This window comes from Oncorhynchus tshawytscha, linkage group LG29 (assembly GCF_018296145.1).
Source record: "Oncorhynchus tshawytscha isolate Ot180627B linkage group LG29, Otsh_v2.0, whole genome shotgun sequence".
In the NCBI taxonomy this organism is placed as follows: domain Eukaryota; kingdom Metazoa; phylum Chordata; class Actinopteri; order Salmoniformes; family Salmonidae; genus Oncorhynchus; species Oncorhynchus tshawytscha.
The window spans coordinates 37678925-37698261 of record NC_056457.1 but is presented as its reverse complement, the minus strand read 5'-3'; positions in this window follow the sequence as shown (position 1 = coordinate 37698261).

Sequence of the window (19337 nt, the reverse complement as noted above, 5' to 3'; positions counted from 1 at the left end):
AGATGTAAAATAGTAAATGATGCCTACTTCTCAGAAATTATGAAACTGTCAAGAAGAGTAAAACAAGGTTGTCCACTATCGGCATATCTATTTATTATTGCCATCAAAATTGTAGCTATTAAAATCAGATCCAACAGCAATATAATTGGATTAGAAATCTAGGTATAAAGGTTTCATTGTACGCTGATAATTCAGGCAGGACAGTCGCGTCCCACTTGGCCAATAGCCAGGGAAAATGCAGAGCGCCAAATTTAAAAAAAATACTATAAAAATCTAACTTTCATTAAATCACACATGTAAGATACCAAATTAAAGCTACACTCATTGTAAATCCAGCCAATATGTCAGGTTTCAAAAAGGCTTGTCGGCGAAGGCATAAGATGCTATTATCTGATGATAGCACAACAGTAAACAAAGAGAGTGGCATATTTCAACCCTGCATGCGCAACACAAAACACAGAAATAAAATATAAATCATGCCTTACCTTTGATGAGCTTCTTTTGTTGGCACTCCAATAATGTCCCATAAACATCACAAATGGTCCTTTTGTTCGATTAATTCCGTCCATATATATCCAAAATGTTCATTTATTTGGCGCGTTTGATCCAGAAAAACACTGGTTCCAATTAGCGCAACGTCACTACAAAATATCTCACAAGTTACCTGTAAACTTTGCCAAAACATTTCAAACTACTTTTGTAATACAACTTTAGGTATTTTTAATTGTAAATAATCGATCAAATTGAAGACGGGACTTTCCGTGTTCAATACAGGAAGACAACAAACTGACGCTACTTTTCAAGTCATGCGCCTCTCTCAAAAAGTCCACTTCAAATTACACTCATTCAAGATGGCTGTACTTCTTCATTACACAAAGGAATAACCTCAACCAATTTCTAAAGACTGGTGACTTCCAGTGGAAGCTGTAGGAACTGCAAACAAGTCCCGTAGAAATCTAGTTTCCCAATGAAATCTCATTGAATAGAGAGTCACCTCAAAAAAAAGAATCTGAATGGTTTGTCCTCAGGGTTTTGCCTGCTACATAAGTTCTGTTATACTCACAGACATGATTCAAACAGTTTTAGAAATTTCAGAGTGTTTTCTGTCCAAATCTACTAATAATATGCATATCTTATATTCTGGCGATGAGTAGCAGGAAGTTGAAATTGGGCACAGTATTTATCCAAAAGAATTTATCCCGAAGAAGTTTTAAACATACTTTTTCTAACCTCTCTGGATTAAAACCAAATTATGATCAGTGTACCATATTACGTATTGGATCACTAAAAAATATAACTTTACCGTGTAGTTTACCAATAAAATGGTCGGATGGGGATGTGGACATACTCAGTATTCATATCCTGAAAGAAAGAAATGATCTCACTACAATACATTTTTATAGAAATTTAGCAAAAATAGACAAGATGGAAAGGAAAATATCGGTCTATTTGTGGTAAAATCACCATGATGAACTCTCTAGTCATATCACAGTTTACTTATTTGCTAATGGTTTTGCAGGTAGCAACATTTTTTATTTATTTTTTATTTATTATATGAACAAAAAATATTCAATTTTCCTTGGGAAGGGTAAGACAGACAAAGTTAAACAGGGCTATTTATATAATGAATATGAATTCAGAGGGCAGAAATGATTCAATATTAATGCATTAGACCTCTCACTAAAGGCTTCAGTCATACAAAAGTTATACTCAAATCTGAACTGGTTCTCTAGCAAATGAATAAGAATGTCTCACCCCATGTTCAGTCATACAAAAATTGTACTTAAATCATATTTACCTTTATTCAACTAGGCAAGTGAGTTACGAACAAATTCTTACTTCCAATGATGGCCTAGGAACAGTGGGTTAACTGCCTGTTCAGGGGCAGAGAAACAGATTTGTACCTTGTCAGCTCGGGGATTTGAAATTGCAAACTTTCGGTTACTAGTCACACGGTCTAACCACTAAGCTACTCAGCCTCCCTACGACATCCCAAAATATGCAGCTCCCTCTTATAACAAGTACTACACATGTTGGAATATTTATTCTATCTTTACACTAACTTAAATTTAGTGTAAAGGGGGCCACTTTGGGTTGAGACAATCATTAAGTGGGCCGTACAGATCTTTAATTTGTTCAACTTTTTATTCCCATATTATCAATTATCAATTGAGAGCAAATTCAGAGCAATAGAGCACATGATTTGATGTACAGCACATCACATATATATATATATATATACATACATACATACATACACATATATATATATATACATACATACATACACACATCAAATGGGCTACATCACATGTATACGACCCATATCAAGGGTTTCCTCAGTAGCGAAAATGTCCCTTCTTCTCCTTGACTGAATTCGTTCTAAATGTCTGTTGTTACTATCCTTGTGAGGCAATCCAGGTGTGCATTGGTCAGTCTGTTTCTCTGTTTTTGATTCACAATGCTCATAGTTGAAAATGTTGCTTCACCTGAATAAGTGCTGACGAAAAATGATGTCACCTCTTGTACACACTGCTTCAGAAGTGGATACTCTGTCTGACACAAGGCAGAAGTGGATACTCTGTCTGACACAAGGCAGAAGTGGATACTCTGTCTGACACAAGGCAGAAGTGGATACTCTGTCTGACACAAGGCAGAAGTGGATACTCTGTGTCTGACACAAGGCTCCAGAAATGGTCTTAGTTCACCTTGCAATGTGTCATTTGCCGGGCAGCTCCACTATCTCACTCTCTATTCCAGCACGGTCAGGACAGAGGGCTGTGATGACTGGGATCAGAGATGACACTGGCACATGAAAATGGGTCTCAATGAAGTTGAAAAACTCCTTGTACTCCATGATATCCTTGAATCTTGACTCAAACTCCAACTTCAACTCTTCCAACACACGCACAAATGCATCATAGCTAAAATGTATGTCTGTCTGGAGGTGGTGACTGATCTGAGTTTTGGGAAATGAACAAACTGTCTGTCAGGTATGAACAGTGTGGTGATTTTAGTTTGAAATGCTGTGACCGCACACAGCATTTTGCCTAGAGTTTTAACTTTCCCTTGGAGCTGGAGATTCACCATGTTCAGGTGGCAGGTGATGTCCATTAATTAAGCCAGCTTTTATATCCACTGTGGATCGTCCTTCTCTAGCTCCTCTCTCCCCTGGCTTGCAGCAAATTCACAGATTTGAGGGAGGAGAGAGAGAAATCTTTACAAAACCATGAGACAGCCATCTCACCTCATTGTGAAATATCAAGTCGCTGTATTCTGTCTGTTATTCCTCCAGCAACTGACGGAATTGCCGGTGATTCAGTGCCCTCGCAATAATAATGTTCACAACATGCACAACTTGCTTGTTGCATCACAAGTGCTTCCTGTTGAAAGATACAATGGAGCATAACACATTTGGGAATATCCTCTCTCTTTCTCATCAGGCCTATGAGTCCCTTCTCCCTTCCCTCGCGTGTTTGGGGCAATGCCAGATTTGACCAATCAATATTATTATCAGCAAAAAAATGTAGCAAGGGCTATCAGAATATCCTCTCCTCGTGTTTGTCCCTGAAGGGCCTGTAAACATAAAAGTTCCTCTCTGAATAACTCATTTTGAGAGACGAGGACCCAAACACATGATTGGACAATGTCCCTTACATCAGTGCTTTCATCATGCTCAATACTGAAACACGGCACCACTGATATGTCAGTAATCATTTGCTTCTCCCATGTCTTCTATCCGTCTTGCTATGGTCGAGTCTGAGAGTTGCAGTCGCTTAATTTGCTTTAAAATAGCTTCCTTGTTTGTGAAATCAGCATACAATATTTTGGCTGAGGCCAAAAAAACATTCTTTGACAATCTCCACGTCTGTGAAGGCCTTCTTGTTTCCCGCGAGTATCGAAAGCATCTCGTATGTCGTTTTCTCTGCAACAGTGCTAGATGTACTTTGAGTTGTGCTATTTGGCTGTTTCTGAGGTTGCTTTGTGGTGGATATGTTTTGTCGAGGTGGACACAGTGTGACTGGACATGTCGCTCTTTATTTGCTAATTTAAAACAGTCTGACATTAGGCAAATAAGACTAAGTGAACTATTCCAATCATGCAGTACAAAAAACATACTTGTCTGTCCATTTCTCCTGGAACTTTCTGTGTTCTTCTTGAATCAACAGTAACCTTCTCTTAACCGTTAGCTATGATATCCAGCTGCATTTCCTCACCACATCTTCCTGATTTTTCTGGTTCTCCGGTGGTTGTTCGTTCATATCTGTCACGTTGTTCTCAAGCTCTTCCCCCTAATTTTCGTTGTCAATTAGATTTACGTTTATTTTTTACAATAAATCGATCTGTGTCGACCAGACTGCAAAATTAGCTAGTAGCGCACCGATATGTGTCGGTCGGTGCAGCTGAGCAGTTTCGTTCTATTTTGGCCTTTCTGTTCAACAGCAGCTCTGTGCTGCCATCTTTCTGCCATCCTGTGAACAATAGATACATTCATTGAAATGATTCAGTCCTGCATGAAACACATTGAATTGAAATTGTATCATTGTAATGTTTGATGAATGGAAAATAGGTAAATCACCACAAGCCACAAATGAAGGGCTGCAGGCCGAGCAATGAGTGCCACTGGTGTAGAGCAAGACACAGTAGATCTGCATCACATCCAGATGTGATTGGGAGTCCCGTAGGGTGGCGCGCAACTGGCCCAGCGTTGTCCGGGTTTAGCCGGTGTAGATTGTAATTGTAAATAAGAATTTGTTCTTAAAACTGACTTGCCTAGTTAAATAAAGGGTAAATATATATATATATATATATATGTATAAATATATTTTTTTAATCTCCGGTTTTCGTCAGTCATCCGAGAAAGTGGTCCAAGGTAGTATCCTCAGTAACTACTGCTGAGGAGCCCAATCTCGTGAAGCAGCCTGGATTATACACCTCATCAGTTAGAATTGCTGAATATAAAACAGCCTGTAGTCTTGAAGGCTCCTTAGCCAGCGAGAGACCTTATTTTTTAAGACCCTGTCTTCCTCTAGTAGTAGTTCAATGAAAAGTGCTGTAATTTCAATCATTTCACAAAAGTGCTGTAATTTCAATCATTTCATTCAATCTTTCAGTTTCCTACTTCTGTAATGAAACCCTGTGCCCCAATGATTTATAACCTAACGCTACAGACTGTATGGTACTGTAATGTATTGTAACCTAACGCTACAGACTGTATGGTACTGTAATGTATTGTAACCTAATGCTACATACTGTATGGTACTGTAATGTATTGTAACCTAATGCTACAGACTGTATGGTACTGTAATGTATTGTAACCTAATGCTACAGACTGTATGGTACTGTAATGTATTGTAACCTAATGCTACATACTGTATGGTACTGTAATGTATTGTAACCTAATGCTACAGACTGTATGGTACTGTAATGTATTGTAACCTAATGCTACATACTGTATGGTACTGTAATGTATTGAAGCCTAACGCTACAGACTGTATGGTACTGTAATGTATTGTAGCCTAACGCTACAGACTGTATGGTACTGTAATGTATTCTAATATTTTGCTAAGCTAATGAACAGGAGGCTGAGATGAGAGCAGAGCAGAGCAGGGTAACTTAATGGACCTGTTTTTACATTCTTCTCTCCTCATTATGGAACAATATGACAACACACTAGTTAGGAGGAACACGACAGATTACCCACAGTAGGACAGAGCGTCACCTTCTCCTTCTGGACCTCTCAAGGGGAAAAGGGCCTCCATCTTCAGCAGCCAGACCACAGGGCCTGGACCGTCGCATTTATAATGGCAAGAACTGGAAGCTAATACATTAGGGAAGTTAGTACCTTCTGTGGTGGAAAAAAACACTCAGAAGGCAGTCCGATCTCAATCCACATTAAAAAGGCTTTCTTACAAGCATACATGCAAGGGAAAATCAATTCCACTCGCTCGTTGTTCTCGCAGACATTTTATACAGACAGAGGATGGAAGGGGTGTTTCACATGCCCTTCAAATGAGTCCAGTACTTCTGCTTGTCACCATAGATTGAGGGCTAACAGGAACCATGAAAGATTGTTTGACAGAAAGTTAGAATGGGGAAGTTCAGAAACAGTTGGAAAACAGACAGGATAAAATTAGATATCAGGGAATAAAGCAACCTTAAGTCCATATAAAACAACAAATGAAATGTCCTCCTTGAAACCTTTTAGGGTATAGAACCTGTAATCTAGTATAGAAATTGGGACAGAATAGCACAAGCATTCTCAGAAGAAACCTTTGACTCAGAAGAAGGTGGCATAGGTGGCATAGCAGTTCAGACGTCTTTTGTCCTCGTCTTGTCGTGTCCTGTATATATATATATTTACAACTTTTTTACATACATTTTATTTTTATTTTCCATCAACTCATCTTCAAAACACTCTCCTGCAACCCGCCTCACCAATTTATATTTATAAAAAAGTATTATTTACCTCAAATCTGTAATCCTCCAAGAAGCTAGCCAGAAACTCCAAGAAGCTAGCCTGAAACTAGCCAGAAGCTAATCCAGAAGATAATCAAATCAAATCAAACCAAATTGTATTTGTCACATACACATGGTTAGCAGATGTTAATGCGAGTGTAGCGAAATGCTTGTGCTTCTAGTTCCGACAATGCAGTAATAACCAACAAGTAATCTAACTAACAATTCCAAAACTACTGTCTTATACACAGTGTAAGGGGATAAAGAATATGTACATAAGGATATATGAATGAGTGATGGTACAGAGCAGCATAGGCAAGATACAGTAGCTGATATCGAGTACAGTATATACATATGAGATGAGTATGTAAACAAAGTGGCATAGTTAAAGTGGCTAGTGATACATGTATTACATAAGGATGCAGTCGATGATATAGAGTACAGTATATATGTATGCATATGAGATGAATAATGTAGGGTATGTAAATATTATATAAGGTAGCATTGTTTAAAGTGGCTAGTGATATATTTACATCATTTCCCATCAATTCCCATTATTAAAGTGGCTGGAGTTGAGTCAGTGTCAGTGTCAGTGTGTTGGCAGCAGCCACTCAATGTTAGTGGTGGCTGTTTAACAGTCTGATGGCCTTCAGATAGAAGCTGTTTTTCAGTCTCTCGATCCCAGCTTTGATGCACCTGTACTGACCTCGCCTTCTGGATGATAGCGGGGTGAACAGGCAGTGGCTCGGGTGGTTGATGTCCTTGATGATCTTTATGGCCTTCCTGTAACATCGGGTGGTGTAGGTGTCCTGGGGGGCAGGTAGTTTGCCCCCGGTGATGCGTTGTGCAGACCTCACTACCCTCTGGAGAGCCTTACTGTTGAGGGCGGAGCAGTTGCCGTACCAGGCGGTGATACAGCCCGCCAGGATGCTCTCGATTGTGCATCTGTAGAAGTTTGTGAGTGCTTTTGGTGACAAGCCGAATTTCTTCAGCCTTCTGAGGTTGAAGAGGCGCTGCTGCGCCTTCTTCACGATGCTGTCTGTGTGAGTGGACCAATTCAGTTTGTCTGTGATGTGTATGCCGAGGAACTTAAAACTTGCTACCCTCTCCACTACTGTTCCATCGATGTGGATAGGGGGGTGTTCCCTCTGCTGTTTCCTGAAGTCCACAATCATCTCCTTAGTTTTGTTGACGTTGAGTGTGAGGTTATTTTCCTGACACCACACTCCGAGGGCCCTCACCTCCTCCCTGTAGGCTGTCTCGTCGTTGTTGGTAATCAAGCCTACCACTGTTGTGTCGTCCGCAAACTTGATGATTGAGTTGGAGGCGTGAGTAGCTACGCATTCGTGGGTGAACAGGGAGTACAAGAGAGGGCTCAGAACGCACCCTTGTGGGGCCCCAGTGTTGAGGATCAGCGGGGAGGAGATGTTGTTGCCTACCCTCACCACCTGGGGGCGGCCCGTCAGGAAGTCCAGTACCCAGTTGCACAGGGTGGGGTCGAGACCCAGGGTCTCGAGCTTGATGACGAGCTTGGAGGGTACTATGGTGTTGAATGCCGAGCTGTAGTCGATGAACAGCATTCTCACATAGGTATTCCTCTTGTCCAGATGGGTTAGGGCAGTGTGCAGTGTGGTTGAGATTGCATCGTCTGTGGACCTATTTGGGCGGTAAGCAAATTGGAGTGGGTCTAGTCTTCTAATCAGAAGCTAGTTCAGAAGCTAGTTAGCTTCTTTACTGGCAAATCGTTAGTATTCAGCTAACCACAGTTTGTGGTCATCAGCTATCCTTTAGCTCGAAAATCTATCGCCAGTTCTGTACGGCGCAGCGCGGCTCGGAACGGAACATACCGGACCAATTTTTCTCTCCATGTCCCTGGATTTCGACTGCTCTCTGGACATTCATACCCGGATCTCACAGCTAGCTAGCTGCTATCCGTGTGACTATCGGCCTTCGTCGATTCCGGAGCAAACATCAATTATTCCGGAGCTAGCCAGCTCCATCAATCACTCCTGAGTTCCATCAATCACTCCTGGGCTGCAGTCACCTATCCGGACCCGTTTTACTGCCTACGCAGAGCCCCACCGGGCCTTCACAACTGGACTGCCGAAGTTATCTACCCGAAGGAGATCCGGCTGGCTCCTCCGTCGCGACGTTACATGAACGCCCATCTGCGGCCTGCTAACCGTTAGCTGTCTTACCGGCTGCTATCTGAATAGACAATCGGACAATTTATTTATTTTTATTATTGTTTTATTAATGTTTTCTTCTTGGGACTCTATAACTATATCTATTGTTTTTATTTTTGTTGTTGTTGTGTGATTTGGATTAATCCCCTCTACCACACGGAACCCCACTAATCTACTGACGGAACGCAAGAGGTGGCTAACAACAGACCTCCATCATATGCTAGCTTGCTACCGATGGCCTGGCTAGCTGTCTAAATCGCCGTGACCCCCAACCAACCTCTCCACTCACTGGACCCTTTTGATCACTCGACTAAGCATGCCTCTCCTTAATGTCAATATGTCTTGTCCATTGCTGTTCTGGTTAGTGTTTTTTGGCTTATTTCACTGTAGAGCCTCTAGTCCTGCTCACTATACCTTATCCAACCTATTAGTTCCACCACCCACACATGCAATGACATCTCCTGGTTTCAATGATGTTTCTAGAGACAATATCTCTCTCTTCATCACTCAATACCTCGGTTTACCTCCACTGTATTCACATACTACCATACCTTGTCTGTACATTATACCTTGATGCTATTTTACCGCCCCCCAGAAACCTCCTTTTACTCTATGTTCCAGACATTCTAGACGACCAATTCTCATAGCTTTTAGCCGTACCCTTATTCTACTCCTCCTATGTTCCTCTGGCGATGTAGAGGTGAATCCAGGCCCTGCAGTGCCTAGCTCCACTCCTATTCCCCAGGTGCTCTCTTTTGACGACTTCTGTAACCGTAATAGCCTTGGTTTCATGCATGTTAACATTAGAAGCCTCCTCCCTAAGTTTGTTCTATTCACTGCTTTAGCACACTCTGCCAACCGGATGTTCTAGCTGTGTCTGAATCCTGGCTTAGGAAGACCACCAAAAATTCAGAAATTTAAATTCCAAACTACAACATTTTCAGACAAGATAGAACTGCCAAAGGGGGCGGTGTTGCAATCTACTGCAAAGATAGCCTGCAGAGTTCTGTCCTACTATCCAGGTCGGTACCCAAACAATTTGAACTTCTACTTTTAAAAATCCACCTTTCTAAAAACAAGTCTCTCACCGTTGCTGCCTGCTATAGACCACCCTCTGCCCCCAGCTGTGCTCTGGATACCATATGTGAACTGATTGCCCCCATCTATCTTCAGAGTTCGTGCTGCTAGGCGACCTAAACTGGAACATGCTTAACACCCCAGCCATCCTACAATCTAAACTTGATGCCCTCAATCTCACACAAATTATCAATGAACCTACCAGGTACCTCCCCAAAGCCTTAAACACGGGCACCCTCATAGATATCATCCTAACCAACTTCCCCTCTAAATACACCTCTGCTGTCTTCAACCAAGATCTCAGCGATCACTGCCTCATTGCCTGCATCTGTAATGGGTCAGCGGTCAAACGACCTCCACTCATCACTGTAAAACGCTCCCTGAAACACTTCTGCGAGCAGGACTTTCTAATCGACCTGGCCGGGGTATCCTGGAAGGATATTGATCTCATCCCGTCAGTAGAGGATGCCTGGATATTTTTTAAAAATGCCTTCCTAACCATCTTAAATAAACATGCCCCATTCAAGAAATTTAGAACCAGGAACAGATATAGCCCTTGGTTTTCCCCAGACCTGACTGCCCTTAACCAACACAAAAACATCCTATGGCGTTCTGCATTAGCATCGAACAGCCCCGTGATATGCAGCTGTTCAGGGAAGCTAGAAACCATTATACACAGGCAGTTAGAAAAGCCAAGGCTAGCTTTTTCAAGCAGACATTTTCTTCCTGCAACACTAACTCAAAAAGTTCTGGGACACTGTAAAGTCCATGGAGAATAAGAACACCTCCTCCCAGCTGCCCACTGCACTGAAGATAGGAAACACTGTCACCACTGATAAATCCACCATAATTGAGAATTTCAATAAGCATTTTTCTACGGCTGGCCATGCTTTCCACCTGGCTACTCCTACCCCGGTCAACAGCACTGCACCCCCAACAGCAACTCGCCCAAGCCTTCCCCATTTCTCTTTCTCCCAAATCCATTCAGCTGATGTTCTGAAAGAGCTGCAAAATCTGGTCCCCTACAAATCAGCCGGGCTAGACAATCTGAACCCTTTCTTTCTAAAATTATCTGCCGAAATTGTTGCCACCCCTATTACTAGCCTGTTCAACCTCTCTTTCGTGTCGTCTGAGATTCCCAAAGATTGGAAAGCAGCTGCGGTCATCCCCCTCTTCAAAGGGGGGGACACTCTTGACCCAAACTGCTACAGACCTATATCTATCCTACCGTGCCTTTCTAAGTTCTTCGAAAGCCAAGTCAACAAACAGATTACCGACCATTTCGAATCTCACCATACCTTCTCTGCTATGCAATCTGGTTTCAGAGCTGGTCATGAGTGCACCTCAGCCACGCTCAAGGTCCTAAACGATATCTTAACCGCCATCGATAAGAAACATTACTGTGCAGCCGTATTCATTGATCTGGCCAAGGCTTTCGACTCTGTCAATCACCACATCCTCATCGGCAGACTCGACAGCCTTGGTTTCTCAAATGATTGCCTCGCCTGGTTCACCAACTACTTCTCTGATAGAGTTCAGTGTGTCAAATCGGAGGGTCTGCTGTCCGGACCTCTGGCAGTCTCTATGGGGTGCCACAGGGTTCAATTCTTGGACAGACTCTCTTCTCTGTATACATCAATGAGGTCGCTCTTGCTGCTGGTGAGTCTCTGATCCACCTCTACGCAGACAACACCATTCTGTATACTTCCGGCCCTTCTTTGGACACTGTGTTAACAACCCTCCAGGCAAGCTTCAATGCCATACAACTCTCCTTCCGTGGCCTCCAATTGCTCTTAAACACAAGTAAAACTAAATGCATGCTCTTCAACAGATCGCTACCTGCACCTACCCGCCTGTCCAACATCACTACTCTGGACGGCTCTGACTTAGAATACGTGGACAACTACAAATACTTACAGTGCCTTGCGAAAGTATTCGGCCCCTTGAACTTTGCAACCTTTTGCCACATTTCAGGCTTCAAACATAAAGATATAAAACTGTATTTTTTTGTGAAGAATCAACAACAAGTGGGACATAATCATGAAGTGGAACGACATTTATTGGATATTTCAAACTTTTTAACAAATCAAAAACTGAAAAATTGGGCGTGCAAAATTATTCAGCCCCTTTACTTTCAGTGCAGCAAACTCTCTCCAGAAGTTCAGTGAGGATCTCTGAATGATCCAATGTTGACCTAAATGACTAATGATGATAAATACAATCCACCTGTGTGTAATCAAGTCTCCGTATAAATGCACCTGCACTGTGATAGTCTCAGAGGTCTGTTAAAAGCGCAGAGAGCATCATGAAGAACAAGGAACACACCAGGCAGGTCCGAGATACTGTTGTGAAGAGGTTTAAAGCCGGATTTGGATACAAAAAGATTTCCCAAGCTTTAAACATCCCAAGGAGCACTGTGCAAGCGATAATATTGAAATGGAAGGAGTATCAGACCACTGCAAATCTACCAAGACCTGGCCGTCCCTCTAAACTTTCAGCTCATACAAGGAGAAGACTGATCAGAGATGCAGCCAAGAGGCCCATGATCACTCTGGATGAACTGCAGAGATCTACAGCTGAGGTGGGAGACTCTGTCCATAGGACAACAATCAGTCGTATATTGCACAAATCTGGCCTTTATGGAAGAGTGGCAAGAAGAAAGCCATTTCTTAAAGATATCCATAAAAAGTGTTGTTTAAAGTTTGCCACAAGCCACCCGGGAGACACACCAAACATGTGGAAGAAGATGCTCTGGTCAGATGAAAGCAAAATTGAACTTTTTGGCAACAATGCAAAACGTTATGTTTGGCGTAAAAGCAACACAGCTCATCACCCTGAACACGCCATCCCCACTGTCAAACATGGTGGTGGGAGCATCATGGTTTGGGCCTGCTTTTCTTCAGCAGGGACAGGGAAGATGGTTAAAATTGATGGGAAGATGGATGGAGCCAAATACAGGACCATTCTGGAAGAAAACCTGATGGAGTCTGCAAAAGACCTGAGACTGGGACAGAGATTTGTCTTCCAACAAGACAATGATCCAAAACATAAAGCAAAATCTACAATGGAATGGTTCAAAAATAAACATATCCAGGTGTTAGAATGGCCAAGTCAAAGTCCAGACCTGAATCCAATCGAGAATCTGTGGAAAGAACTGAAAACTGCTGTTCACAAATGCTCTCCATCCAACCTCACTGAGCTCGAGCTGTTTTGCAAAGAGGAATGGGAAAAAATTTCAGTCTCTCGATGTGCAAAACTGATAGAGACATACTCAAGCGACTTACAGCTGTAATCACAGCAAAAGGTGGCGCTACAAAGTATTAACTTAAGGGGGCTGAATAATTTTGCACGCCCAATTTTTCAGTTTTTGATTTGTTAAAAAAGTTTGAAATATCCAATAAATGTCGTTCCACTTCATGATTGTGTCCCACTTGTTGTTGATTCTTCACAAAAAATACAGTTTTATATCTTTATGTTTGAAGCCTGAAATGTGGCAAAAGGTCGCAAAGTTCAAGGGGGCCGAATACTTTCGCAAGGCACTGTAGGTGTCTGGTTAGACTGTAAACTCTCCTTCCAGACCCATATCAAACATCTCCAATCCAAAGTTAAATCTAGAATTGGCTTCCTATTTCGCAACAAAGCATCCTTCACTCATGCTGCCAAACATACCCTTGTAAAACTGACCATCCTACCAATCCTCGAGTTTGGCGATGTCATTTACAAAATAGCCTCCAATACCCTACTCAACAAATTGGATGCAGTCTATCACAGTGCAACCCGTTTTGTCACCAAAGCCCCATATACTACCCACCATTGCGACCTGTACGCTCTCGTTGGCTGGCCCTCGCTTCATACTCGTCGCCAAACCCACTGGCTCCATGTCATCTACAAGACCCTGCTAGGTAAAGTCCCCCCTTATCTCAGCTCGCTGGTCACCATAGCATCTCCCACCTGTAGCACACGCTCCAGCAGGTATATCTCACTAGTCACCCCCAATTTTTTCTTTGGCCGCCTCTCCTTCTAGTTCTCTGCTGCCAATGACTGGAACGAACTACAAAAATCTCTGAAACTGGAAACACTTATCTCCCTCACTAGCTTTAAGCACCAACTGTCAGAGCAGCTCACAGATTACTGCACCTGTACATAGCCCACCTATAATTTAGCCCAAACAACTACCTCTTTCCCAACTGTATTTAATTTTAATTTATTTATTTATTTTGCTCCTTTGCACCCCATTATTTTTATTTCTACATTGCACATTCTTCCATTGCAAAACTACCATTCCAGTGTTTTACTTGCTATATTGTATTTACTTTGCCACAATGGCCTTTTTTGCCTTTACCTCCCTTCTCACCTCATTTGCTCACATTGTATATAGACTTGTTTATACTGTATTATTGACTGTATGTTTGTTTTACTTCATGTGTAACTCTGTGTCGTTGTATCTGTTGAACTGCTTTGCTTTATCTTGGCCAGGTCGCAATTGTAAATGAGAACTTGTTCTCAACTAGCCTACCTGGTTAAATAAAGGTGTTCCCAACTAGCCTACCTGGTTAAATAAAGGTGTTCTCAACTAGCCTACCAGGTTAAATAAAGGTGTTCTCAACTAGCCTACCTGGTTAAATAAAGGTGTTCTCAACTAGCCTACCTGGTTAAATAAAGGTGTTCTCAACTAGCCTACCTGGTTAAATAAAGGTGTTCTCAACTAGCCTACCTGGTTAAATAAAGGTGTTCTCAACTAGCCTACCTGGTTAAATAAAGGTGTTCTCAACTAGCCTACCAGGTTAAATAAAGGTGTTCTCAACTAGCCTACCTGGTTAAATAAAGGTGTTCTCAACTAGCCTACCTGGTTAAATAAAGGTGTTCTCAACTAGCCTACCTGGTTAAATAAAGGTGTTCTCAACTAGCCTACCTGGTTAAATAAAGGTGTTCTCAACTAGCCTACCTGGTTAAATAAAGGTGTTCTCCACTAGCCTACCTGGTTAAATAAAGGTGTTCTCAACTAGCCTACCAGGTTAAATGAAGGTGTTCTCAACTAGCCTACCTGGTTAAATAAAGGTGTTCTCAACTAGCCTACCTGGTTAAATAAAGGTGTTCTCAACTAGCCTACCTGGTTAAATAAAGGTGTTCTCAACTAGCCTACCTGGTTAAATAAAGGTGTTCTCAACTAGCCTACCTGGTTAAACAAAGGTGTTCTCAACTAGCCTACCTGGTTAAACAAAGGTGTTCTCAACTATCCTACCTGGTTAAATAAAGGTGTTCTCAACTAGCCTACCTGGTTAAATAAAGGTGTTCTCAACTAGCCTACCTGGTTAAATAAAGGTGTTCTCAACTAGCCTACCTGGTTAAATAAAGGTGTTCTCAACTAGCCTACCTGGTTAAATAAAGGTGTTCTCAACTAGCCTACCTGGTTAAATAAAGGTGTTCTCAACTAGCCTACCTGGTTAAATAAAGGTGTTCTCAACTAGCCTACCTGGTTAAATAAAGGTGTTCCCAACTAGCCTACCTGGTTAAATAAAGGTGTTCTCAACTAGCCTACCAGGTTAAATAAAGGTGTTCTCAACTAGCCTACCTGGTTAAATAAAGGTGTTCTCAACTAGCCTACCTGGTTAAATAAAGGTGTTCTCAACTAGCCTACCAGGTTAAATAAAGGTGTTCTCAACTAGCCTACCTGGTTAAATAAAGGTTAAATAAAGGTGTTCTCTACTAGCCTACCTGGTTAAATAAAGGTGTTCTCAACTAGCCTACCAGGTTAAATAAAGGTGTTCTCAACTAGCCTACCTGGTTAAATAAAGGTTAAATAAAGGTGTTCTCTACTAGCCTACCTGGTTAAATAAAGGTGTTCTCAACTAGCCTACCAGGTTAAATAAAGGTGTTCTCAACTAGCCTACCTGGTTAAATAAAGGTGTTCTCAACTAGCCTACCTGGTTAAATAAAGGTGTTCTCTACTAGTCTACCTGGTTAAATAAAGGTGTTCTCAACTAGCCTACCTGGTTAAATAAAGGTGTTCTCAACTAGGCTACCTGGTTAAATAAAGGTGTTCTCAACTAGCCTACCAGGTTAAATAAAGGTGTTCTCAACTAGCCTACCAGGTTAAATAAAGGTGTTCTCAACTAGCCTACCAGGTTAAATAAAGGTGTTCTCAACTAGCCTACCTGGTTAAATAAAGGTGTTCTCAACTAGCCTACCTGGTTAAATAAAGGTGTTCTCAACTAGCCTACCTGGTTAAATAAAGGTGTTCTCAACTAGCCTACCTGGTTAAATAAAGGTGTTCTCAACTAGCCTACCTGGTTAAATAAAGGTGTTCTCAACTATCCTACCTGGTTAAATAAAGGTGTTCTCAACTAGCCTACCTGGTTAAATAAAGGTGTTCTCAACTAGCCTACCTGGTTAAATAAAGGTGTTCTCAACTAGCCTACCTGGTTAAATAAAGGTGTTCTCAACTAGCCTACCTGGTTAAATAAAGGTGTTCTCAACTAGCCTACCTGGTTAAATAAAGGTGTTCTCAACTAGCCTACCTGGTTAAATAAAGGTGTTCTCAACTAGCCTACCTGGTTAAATAAAGGTGTTCTCAACTAGCCTACCTGGTTAAATAAAGGTGTTCTCAACTAGCCTACCTGGTTAAATAAAGGTGTTCTCAACTAGCCTACCTGGTTAAATAAAGGTGTTCTCAACTAGCCTACCTGGTTAAATAAAGGTTAAATAAAATTTTAAAAAAGAAGATATAAGACTTAAGTTTCAAAATTGACAACAAAGTGTAAATAGGATAATTTTGGTAATGAAGTCAGACTCATCCAATACAAGATCTGGAAGTGAGTTTATCACGATAGGTACGGACGGGATGGGTATGAATGGGTTGGGTATAGATGGGTATGGATGGGTTCGGTATGGATGGGTATGGATGGGATGGGTATGGATGGGTATGGATGGGTATGGATGGGATGGGTATGGATGGGTATAGATGGGTAAGGTTGGATATGGATGGGTATGGATGGGTTGGGTATAGATGTGTATGGATGGGTTCGGTATGGATGGGTATGGATGGGATGGGTATAGATGGGTATGGATGGGTTCTAGCCTATGGATGGGTATGGATGGGTATGGATGGGATGGGTATGGATGGGTATGGATGGGTTCGGTATGGATGGGTATGGATGGGTATGGATGGGATGGGTATGGATGGGTATGGATGGGTATGGATGGGTATGGATGGGATGGGTATAGATGGGTAAGGTTGGATATGGATGGGTATGGATGGGTTGGGTATAGATGTGTATGGATGGGTTGGGTATAGATGGGTATGGATGGGTTCGGTATGGATGGGTATGGATGGGTATGGATGGGATGGGTATGGATGGGTATGGATGGGTATGGATGGGTATGGATGGGTATGGATGGGATGGGTATGGATGGGTATAGATGGGTATGGAGGTTGGATATGGATGGGTATGGATGGGTTGGGTATAGATGGGTATGGATGGGTTCGGTATGGATGGGTATGGATGGGTATGGATGGGATGGGTATGGATGGGTATGGATGGGTTGGGTATGGATGGGTATGGATGGGTTGTGTATGGATTGGTATGGTGTTTGGGTTTGGATGGGTTGGGTATGTTTGGGTATTGATGGGTTGGGTATGGATTGGTATGAATCGATTGGATTTGAATGGGTTAGGTATAAATGGGTTTGGTATGGATGGGTTGGGTATGGATGGGTAGGGTATGGTTGGGTATGGATGGGTTGTGTATGGATTGGTATGGTGTTTTTGGTATGGATGGGTTGGGTATGGATTGTTTGGGTATGGATGTGTTGTGTATGGTTGGGTATGGATGGGTTGGGTATGGATGGGAGGGGTTTGGTTGGGTATGGATGTGTTGGGTATGGTTGGGTTTGGTATTTTGGCTATGCATGGGTATGGATGGCTGTCCAGAAATAACAAGGTGTGTCCACCCCCAGCTCTCCAGAGACAACAAGCTGTGGTCCACCTGTGTGGGCCACCCTCAGCTGTCCAGAGACAACAAGCTGTGGTCCACCCGTGTGGTCCACCCTCAGCTGTCCAGAGACAACAAGCTGTGGTCCACCCGTGTGGTCCACCCTCAGCTGTCCAGAGACAACAAGCTGTGGTCCACCCGTGTGGTCCACCCTCAGCTGTCCAGAGACAACAAGCTGTGGTCCACCCGTGTGGTCCACCCTCAGCTGTCCAGAGACAACAAGCTGTGGTCCACCCGTGTGGTCCACCCATGTGGTCCACCCATGTGGTCCACCCTTGTGGTCCACCCTCAGCTGTCCAGAGACAACAAGCTGTGGTCCACCCCTGTGGTCCACCCCTGTGGTCCACCCGTGTGGTCCACCCTCAGCTGTCATGTGCTGTGGGTGCAAGTTGCCTGTCATAGGAGTGAAACTGCTTCCATACAGTTGGTGCATACTTCTAACGTATTCAAAAATATTCAGCAAGAATGCAAGGAATGGATTACCTACATCAAATGTAGTACATGATGGCTGGCTGGCTGGTTGGCTGTGACTGGTGTGCAGCAGCTAGCTCCTAAACGGCGATGCTGTTTGATTCTATTTAAATACATTTACTGAGTGATGATATTTTAAATCATTCACAGGCCACTTACACAACTTAGTGGATTTGTTGTTCAACAGCGTGGTGGGAACTCCCTACCATACCAGGAGAAGAAGGGAACCCCCCTAGGAGAAGAAGGGAACCCCCCTACCATATCTGAAGAAGAAGGGAACCCCCCTAGGAGAAGAAGGGAACCCCCCTACCATATCTGAAGAAGAAGGGAACCCCTAGGAGAAGAAGGGAACCCCCTACCATATCTGAAGAAGAAGGGAACCCCCTAGGAGAAGAAGGGACCCCTACCATATCTGAAGAAGAAGGGAACCCCCTAGGAGAAGAAGGGAACCCCCTACCATATCTGAAGAAGAAGGGAACCCCCTAGGAGAAGAAGGGAACCCCCTACCATATCTGAAGAAGAAGGGAACCTCCCTAGGAGAAGAAGGGAACCCCCTACCATATCTGAAGAAGAAGGGAACCCCCTAGGAGAAGAAGGGAACCCCTCTACCATATCTGAAGAAGAAGGGAACCTCCCTAGGAGAAGAAGGGAACCCCTACCATATCTGAAGAAGAAGGGAACCCCCCTAGGAGAAGAAGGGAACCCCCGATCATATCTGAAGAAGAAGGGAACCCCCCTAGGAGAAGAAGGGAACCATATCAGAGCAGGAGGCTGGGGCAGGATGTGGCCAGGCACCAGTATCACTTCAGGGTGGGCACATTTGATCAGGTCATAGGTCAAAATTGTAACACTTGTCTGTCCTGGACATGCCGGGAGAGGAGTTTGAACTGGTCTGCCATATTGAAGGCTTCTATCTATTTGAGTTCGTCAGTCTGTGTTGGTTATCCCGTCGAACGCGGTTTTAAAAAAGTATTTGTTTGTGGAACTGCATAAGTGTTGCTCTCCACTTTCTGGGGGATCAAGTTTTTAAATCAGTGGAATTAGAGTACGATAGCTAAAGAGATGGAGAAAAGAACTGTCTCCGGATTACATCTTCAAAAGTAAGGGCAACTGTGGTGTAGCATTCCTGACAGGGAGACGCATCCATGACGCA